At 30.8% G+C, this 9,578-nt stretch overlaps 1 non-coding gene across 1 annotated transcript; it reads right to left on the bottom strand.

The window, feature by feature from the left end:
• Nucleotides 1–7,692: 7,692 nt before the first annotated feature.
• On the bottom strand, nucleotides 7,693–7,800 carry LOC121207960 (small nucleolar RNA R71). The gene has a single exon (XR_005903034.1). It is a non-coding gene; the product is annotated as a small nucleolar RNA R71 (small nucleolar RNA).
• Nucleotides 7,801–9,578: the final 1,778 nt, after the last annotated feature.

Here is a 9,578-nt window from a genome sequence, read left to right on the forward strand (position 1 = left end):
GGTAATATAAAGTGGGTAATCCCATATTGGTTAAAAAAAAGGCTTCTAAGAGGTAAGGGAATTTAAATATAGCCTTGCCTATTACCCTTATTGAGTAATTGGGGTTAAAGGCCCAACACACTTGCGCCACCATCGCTCGGTCCATGTCTGTGTCCATGTTAATACGTGTCCATGACACGTACCGCACATGTTTCTTTTTTAATAAAATTTATGTTCCTTTTATTAAAAATATTTTCTGGCTATTGCATAATATTTTCGGTTGAGGAAAATCCTCTTCTATTTTTAAAAAATGACAGAAAACATATAAATAGCAGGTCATTCGTGTCATTTTACACAACAACAAGCAAACATGAATCTCTTCTTTTCCTTTCTTAGCTCGCCTATTTTCTGTCCAGAAAACTTTCCGGTCAAATTTTCGACCAAGTTTTTAACTTTAGTTTCCAGTCTATTTTTCCGAATACTTGTGAGAAGAGTAATACCATTTTTGCTCCACTTTCTTTATTCAGGTGTATGAATATTGAAGTACTATGTTAACCTTAGGGGGCGATGCCCACTTAATGATTACACCGATCAGAGCGGATTTGCTTCTAAGGCAGTAGTTCTTTCATGGCATAGTGATTATTTTATTTATCCTGTCAGAGCTAACTATTTCGTTTTCTAATAGTATATTTCCAACAAAGAAAACACTCAAATCAAGGGATGAGGGACAATGGTGCTTAGATAGCTGCATAAGAGGTGGAGCTTTGAACAAAGAGTAGTGGGAAGGGTTGCGTAATCCTATGAGTCCGTGTTGCTCGATTGTGGCGAGGAGTCTATGGAGTCAAGATGGGTGGTGAAATGAGCAGTGGTAGCTACAGTTGTGACGGTGCTAGTGAAAAAAGGCAGAGCCACTGTTAATAGCAAAGGTGAGGACTCCATTTGAAGATGTTCAGCTAGAGTGGAAGGAATGAGTGATTTGGAGAGAGAGAATAAAATTAAAGAGAAAAGAAAGAGATGATTTAAATTGATATGGAGTTACATATTTTAGTATGACCTTAGAAATTTGGTATAGCTATTTTTGTGGGTGCATAATAGAATTATCATGAAGTATATGCATAAATTGTTTGTTTATTTCTTTTTCTTTGAGTTTAGAATATTTTAAAAAACCCTAATTTTTTTATTTTCCTTTAGATTTTTCAAATTAACAATTATGACCACAACCTTATATATCTAATACTTATATTTAAGCACTTTATTAAATTGGTATCACATTTAACTGAATCATCAATTTAGTTATGAAATTACAAAAATTTCTTTTTGTAAAATTATAATTAATATTATTTTGATGACATTTTATTTTTTCACATTTTTATATCATCTTTAAATAAAATTACTAAAATTAGAAATACAAGGATCAAACATGTATTCAATAATATTAAATACAAAATCATTATTGAATATCTTTTTAACAAAAAAAATATTTTTTTCACCTACATTTTTAAATAAATAATTATTTTAATAGTTTGTTACTCATTTAAACTATTAGTAATTGATGTTTTTGTTTAATATATAAGATTATCGTATTTATGTTGGATTTCAGGATTTGGTAAATGATGGATTGTATTTTTAATGTTTATTTATTAATATATTTGAGATTTTTTAATATCATTTATTAAATGTGTATAAATATATTAAATAATTTTAGAAAATACAATAAAATATCAATAAGAAAAAGTCATATATCCACCAATGCAGTAACGATTACTAGCCATATTCATGATTCTACTAAATGAAAAACATATTTTGAAAATTTTTTGGTTCATATATTTTGAATTTTAAATTTAAAAATTTGAACGTGGGAGGCAACGCTTCTATCATTTCGAAAATGGTTAGCGTGCCATGTGGTGTGCATTAACTTTTGTGTTTATATATTCCTAAGAAAAACTTTTCTAATGATTTGAACAAATTAAAATGTAGTAATTTTGAAAATTATTTAAAATGGTTTATTGATTGTTTCACCTATGCCAATTTTTAAAATATTTTTTACAATAATAAAACACATTTTTTAAGAAAAAATTTAAATCAAAATTCACCTTTAAACCATATCATTTTTCACTAAAATATTTAAAATTTTTATTTAAACTATCAATTTCATCTCATTTTTACTCATAAAATATGATACTAGCCAATAAAAATATGATATGTGACACGTCTTTGTTCGACATTGTATAATCTTAAAATAAAATAAGTTGAAATTAATTATTAAAGTACCACTTTTAACTTAAAAAATGGATAAAAAAAGAGAATATAGTTTTAAGAGTCAAATTTATAAATAACACTAAAAAAGGACACTACATTAGATAATATATTATATATGACAATATCATTATCTTAAATTTAATAATTAATAATTTCATTCATCTAACAAAGTTATTATATATAATTTGGTCAAAAATATTATTATAATTACATGTAAAATCACAAATAAATATAATTTAATTTTTAAATAATAATAATTATAACTAAATAATATAGAACACAATTAAATTGAAAGACCAAATACATTCTATCTTATATCAAAACCTAGGTATGATAGTAAAAGAAACCTACACGTGGTATTTAAGCATGATTCGGTTGGAACCTAAAACAAGCTATTTCATCCAAGGACTCAACTGCAAATTCTAATTACTTTCATTTTAAACAAAGAAATAAAATGTTTCACTACTTTTTAAAGTAAGTGAAAGTATCTTTTCGATGATACACAAAGATTTGCGATGGTATACTTTGCTGATAAATATATGAAAAGCATTTTTCACATTATTTAGATGTAATAATATTCTATCTAATAATATTTAATAAATATATCATAAACGAAACTATTCACAACCCAATAAGTTCCTTTAAACTAAAATGTTTTTATTATTATTTGAAATTACTTCAATATTAAATAGACATTTACGAAATACCTTTTTTATGTATAGATATTTTGACACTTATAAATAGTGAGGTCTATGTATAGTTAAATCACCACAGAATCGATACTCTTATTGTAAGGAGAAAAGTATTCTGAAGTACAACACAATACTTCAATACTTATGAGTGTCGAGTTTAAGCTAGTCAATTTTGATAGAATATTTATTATTTATAGGCTCAACAAGCTCATTTAACACAAGGATCCTCTCCTACGGATACCCCCACTCCATTCTCTTTTATTTTCACTAAAAATTCTCTCTAAAAACCTATCAAACTCTCCTACTTTGTAAAAAAAAATCTTAAATTTTCTACTTCTTTTCCCCAAAAATTGGTTTTTTTAAGGTCCCAAGAAGAACATATAGTTTACCATGTTGTTAATATGGTAAAATACTTAATTTTTTATTTTATTATTATGAAAATATTTAAAAATTTTGTGAACTTAAATATATTTTAAATAGCAAAAAGATCAAGTTGTTCGTGCTCAACATATTTAAACTTCCCAAAGCCAGTTGGACATATTCAAGACCACATAAAGGGTGATGGTCTTTTGTGGTATCTACAATAAAAATGTTTAAGATGATATCGAAGTTGCTTGTTGTCTTGTTGGAAAGATTGGAAACCAAACACACATACATATTCCATTTTCCACTCAACGAAGTGACTATAATCCTAGAAGATCCAATTTAATAATCAACCTTCTAATCAATGGGAAGGTGGTAATTGGAGATAATAACATCGGCATAAAGTTAGAGTGTTATTTGTATTTGGGTGCTATGTTGTCTAAGAAAAAGAAAGAATTTGATAAGAATCAAGATAAATATGCCAGAGCTTGGATTAATATGTGGAGAAGTTGGACCAATATGTTAGAGCTTGGATGCTTCGTATGATAGGAGTAATGCTACTTCTAAATAAGTCTGGAAATAAGGTCCATTACGTTTATCTTCCTTTACTAACTTTTTTTACTACAACCAACACATTCAATAGGGGGTCAACGACTATGGTGTATCTGTACATGGCATCATGAAGGGAAACTTAACATTTGTTTAATGAAATAAACAATTTTTTCTTCGATCTACAAACTTGGGCACGACTATGGATATCATGGTTAGCACTTATCTCTTCCTAGCCATGGGAGTTCCCTCTTATTTGAAGGGAAAAAAAATATAATTGTACTGATATATTCAAATTTATCAATATTTATAATTTTCAACTATATTTACTATATGAACAAACTTAGGGGTCATTTAGACCATAACAATTATATAAAAAGGACCTTGTTTGGATATGATAGGAAAATAATCAAGTACCTAGTCAAGATTTATGTTGATGTTATATTAGTATTCAATGTAGGTGATTATTCTTATAAATGAATATAATTGTATTTACTATAAAGTTTACAATTCCTATAGATTTTGTACATGGCAATCATTATCGTTCTACTCAAGTAACGCACGAGCATTCTGCATTTTGAAGGTCTTTGGTGCCTATCATTAGTTTTTATATATTGGAGTAACACCGTCCTAAACGAGTGAAGTGTAAGTTTAGGTTGGCTTAAGATATTGTGTATGACCCATATAACCTCAATCGGCTTTGTAGGACAAATTTGAAAGGATAATATAAACATTGGCTCATAAAGTATGCATAGTAGGTTCTGACTTAAGATCAGGGAGTTGAGCATTTCATTTATGGTAACATTATCTAATATGGTAATTTATGACCCTTTGAAGCATACATGCGATGGTTTATGTAAATAGGTCAAGTGTGGTTCTATGCGAAAGGAGAATATATGGTACTTGGTGAACTATGCACACCATCTAGCTGCCAATGAGCACATCAGAATGTTAAGATCAAGTTCTCTCAATGTATTGATTATGTCTATATACTTGTAAATTTTTCAAAAAAATTGGTTTAAAAAATTCCATCATTGTCATTAATATCTTTTGTATAATATCCTTAAATGGTTTTTCCAAGCAAAGTAAAATGAAAAAAAAATATTAGCTCATTGATTATCTAACGTTTAACTAATACTAAGTTGCATTATGTAGTCAAAACATAATGCGAAAAGACAACTTATATTAGTAGATAATCTAAACAAGTTCATAGTCTAGTCGAAACTGAGCAAATCGATTAAAAGACTATTATGTCGTCTATCAAATCCAATTAGGGAGATATTTTATCTTAGGTATCAGAGTAGATGACTCCTAGAAGATTTAGACATAGATGTGACTACCTGGATTGACAATATAGTGGATAGGCCCAGAGTAGAATAAATCTAAGATACATTTATGGATTTATTCCCTTGTGACGTTTATAGTGTGATTTACCTTAATCATGAGTAAGTGGCAGTCTATGTATGTGTGACTCATATACTTTAATATATTAAAAGTCTAACTTTAACTGATAATAGAACCGAAAGCTGGTAAGTAGCTATATGACTTCTACCTGGCATAGCTTCATTTACAATAGTGGAATTCAAAGCCCAATTAAGAGTAAATGATATCCTCTCATTGCCATTATATGATAGATGAAAAGTGATCTACTATAATTTGATACGTCAAATTAGGCTCCCCAATACACCTGAGGAGCTAATTTCCAAGCAATTTAAGTATCTTTTATATGTTTTTGTCAATTTTTAGCTTCAAGCATTAATAAATGTTTTTGCTTAGTTTTGCCCTTGTTAAGACCCCAATTGGACAAATGGTGTCATAGGAAACCTAACAATGTGATTGAGTTTGTGTAGGGAGACGATAATGGCCCAATCTCAAGGAAAGTATCATTCAGAAAAGGTGTCGCAACACTGATTCCATAAAAGTCGTAACACCTAGACCTTTTACCTTGAAGATGCAAAACTTCAACACAAAATCAACATAGAGCATATTTCCATGGGAGTCGCGATATCAAGGGATGGATGTCGAAACACCAAGCCAACGTAACGGTATCGAGCCTCTAAAGTCGTGATATCCGTGAATATGTTGAAGTGAAGAAATTGAGGCCAACTCCAATAATTTTGTGACACCGAGACATCCAAGATCCATAAGTTCATTATTGTCTATGTGTAGTGTCGTGTGTGAAATGATATGCGAATTGTACAAGTATATATGTCCAATCAAGTAATAAAGTGATAATTACAACCTAGGGGCAATCAGAGAAGATTGAAGAAAATAATTGAAGAACGCCATCAGAATCAACTTGGAAGCGGATCTCCCTCAAGATCGAAGATCTCCATTTAATATATTTTGAAGTTTTATTAAGATTCTTTATGTCTTGTGGTTATCCTAACTTTAATATGTTTCTATTCAGGGTTATGAACTAAATTCCCTAGATACCTAGGAAGGATGAAACCTATGATGAATCTTATTATTTAATTTCTATTTTTACGCGATAAATACTTGATTCTTGTTCTCAATTATGTATGTTTATTTTGTGTTTTAATATTTTTGAGATATTAATTCATGTTTAATGTGCTTATTTCAGTGGAGCAAAAGTCCCTGTTTAAGAGTAGATCTAGGATAATTGAGTGGAGTTGCATGCAATCCTAGAAATAAGAATTAGAGTCAAATCTAATAGGGGAATCCATAGATCGAGTTAATGTGATGATAGGGGTTTTAACTAGAAAGATATTTCAATTAATCAACCTTGTGTCAGTTGTTCTTACTCTTGAAAGAGATATTAACATAATTTAGAGAGTTCTACGGATCAAGACACAAGTAAATAAATCATTTAATTCAAATTCATAATAAAAGGTGAAGTCTAGGTAGATTCTTTCCTAGGTATTGTCTTTCTCATTGGTTATCTTCGATTATTTTCCTATTTCATTCTCTGTTGTGTTCTTAATTAAATTAGCTTAATAAATTTAGATTAAAAACAATCATTCCAATTTATCAGCTAAATAATAGAAAAACGGTAATTTCTAGTACTTTTAGTCATCGTAGATATGATATTCCCTACTTACCATAGCTATACTATTGTTCGATAGATGCACTTGCCTTTTTCATAATTATAGTTAGTTTAGTGACCATCAAGTTTTTTGTGCCGTTTCGGGGATTAAAATATTAGGAATACTCGATTTTTATTAATTTATCCATTTTTATTTTATTATATTTTTATTTTTAGTTTAATTTTTGTTTTCTAATTTTTCTTTCATTTGCTTCTAGCAGGTTCCTTTAGTTTATGAATAGAAAAAGCCAGTCAGGACCATTATTATTTGACAGTAATATTGCAAGTACAACTCGTAGAAATCATAGAGAAGCAAGGCAGACTCGACAGAGTATAGTAGACGAGAAAAAAGACGTTATTATTATTACTGAGGAGATGTGTGATAATCAGAATAATTAGCTACCTCTTGCAGCTGCTGCAAAGCCAGATCATGTTCCTCGTACTATATAGGATTATGCCAAGCCAACTCTAATTGGGGTTGAATCGAGTATTGTGAAACCTACTATTGCTACAAATAATTTCAAACTAAAGCCGAATGTTATTCAGATGGTACAACAATTTGTTCAGTTCGATGGTTTGTAAGACGAAGATCCAAATACTCATTTGGCTAATTTTCTGGAAGTCTGTAATACTTTCAAGATAAATGGCATTTCTGACGATGCCATTCACCCACGTTTATTCCCTTTCTTATTGAGGAACAAAGGTAAACAGTGGTTGAATTCTTTACCACGAGGCTCTATCACTACATGAGATCAAATGATCGATAAATTCCTACTGAAGCACTTTTCACCGGCTAAGACAACTAAGTTGAGAAATGATATCTCTTCCTTTTGTTCAGATTGGCTTAGAGACCTTATATGATGCATGGAAGAGGTATAAGGACTTATTGAGACAGTGCTCTCACCATGGGTTACCTAAATGGCTATAGGTTCAAACTTTCTACAATGGTTTGAATCCTTCAATTAGGAAATTGATCGATGCAGCAACTGGTGAGACTCTAAATAATAAAACACCTGAAGCGGCTTATGAATTTATAGATGAGATGGAACTGAATAATTATCAATGGCAAGTCATGAGGATGAAGTCAATGAAAGCAGCCGGTGTTTTCAATTTAGATGCAGTCACCATGTTATCAAATCAGGTAGAACAATTTAATAAGAAAATTGATGGCTTATATGTTTCTACGCAGGTAAATCCGGTGATGCAGTGCGACGCAAATGGAGGTGGAATGAACAATCTAGAATGTTTACCCTACGGTCCTAACACAGAGAACGAACAAATAAATTATATGGATAATAATTCTAGGCCTCAAAACAACCCTTATAGTAATACTTATAATGCAGGTTGGAGGAACCATCCCAATTTCTCTTGGGGTGGTCAAGGAAATCAGAAAGCATAACCCCCTCCAGGCTTCCAACAACAACCTTACCAGCAAGAGAAAAGCTCGAACCTTGAGGAGATATTGACGAAGTTTATTTCAATGTTAGAAACGCGTTTTCAAAACACTAAAGTAGCACTTAAAAACCAACAAGCATCACTTCAAGGACTTGAGAACCAAATTGGCCAACCTACTAAGTTAATTTTAGAATGACTATAAGGTAGTTTGCGTAGCAATATTGAAACTAAGCCAAGGGAACAACTTCATGCAATTACTATGTGAGATGAAGAAGGGTTAGTTGAATCTGAATTAGAACCGAGGCAATAAAGTGTGATAAGTAATGGTAAGGTTGAGGTAAGCCAGAATAAGAAAAAACTGGTTGGTAAAGAATATAAACCTCGAGTGCCATATCCTAACGCGATGAAGAGAGACCACACGAATGAACAATTTGGTAAATTTCTTAAACTTCCGAAAAAATTACATATTAACTTACCGTTTATTGAAGCTCTTTCGTATATGCCCAATTTCGTTAAATTTTTAAAGGAGCTTTTGGTGAACAAAAGGAAGTTAAATGATTCGTCAACTATGGAGCTAAATGTAGTTTGCTTAGCCATACTACAAAATAAACTACCCAACAAATTGAAAGATCTAGGGAGTTTTACTATTCCTTATTTAGTTGGTAGTTTGAATGTTAATAATGCTTTGGCTTATTTAAAGGCTAGTATTAATGTCATGCTTTATAAAAAGTTTAAGTAATTAGGTCTTACAAAACCAAAACAAACTAGGATGAATATTCAATTAGTAGATAGAACCATTAGATTTCCTAGAGGTGTTATTGAATACGTATTTGTAACAATTGATAAATTCATATTCCTAGTTGATTTTGTTGTTTTAGACATGGATGAGGATAGTGATGTACCTCTGATTCTAGGTCAACCCTTTTTAGCAACTGTTAGGACTATTATTGATGTTGGTACAGGTGAATTAATACTCCAAGCTCATGATTCTATTAAGACATCTAGTGATCGAGATAATTTTACAAGTTTTGCTAATATGAGTAACCATGTGGCTCAACCTTCTTTGCAGGAAACCTCTCAGAAAAACGTAATGGAGCCATGTTCCAGTAAATACGATAAAACGACTCATGAAGAATGAATGTTATGAATCGATGAACTAGATAAATGGCGAATACAAGTCAATGAGAAACTAAAAAAGCACGATGAAGAGCCAAAGCGACGCCATGATGAGCATGTGGATGGAACGAAACAATTTAAGGTTAAGGACAAGGTACTGCTAGATAGAACGGATCCTC

This window comes from Gossypium hirsutum, chromosome A01, assembly GCF_007990345.1.
Source record: "Gossypium hirsutum isolate 1008001.06 chromosome A01, Gossypium_hirsutum_v2.1, whole genome shotgun sequence".
Taxonomy (NCBI): domain Eukaryota; kingdom Viridiplantae; phylum Streptophyta; class Magnoliopsida; order Malvales; family Malvaceae; genus Gossypium; species Gossypium hirsutum.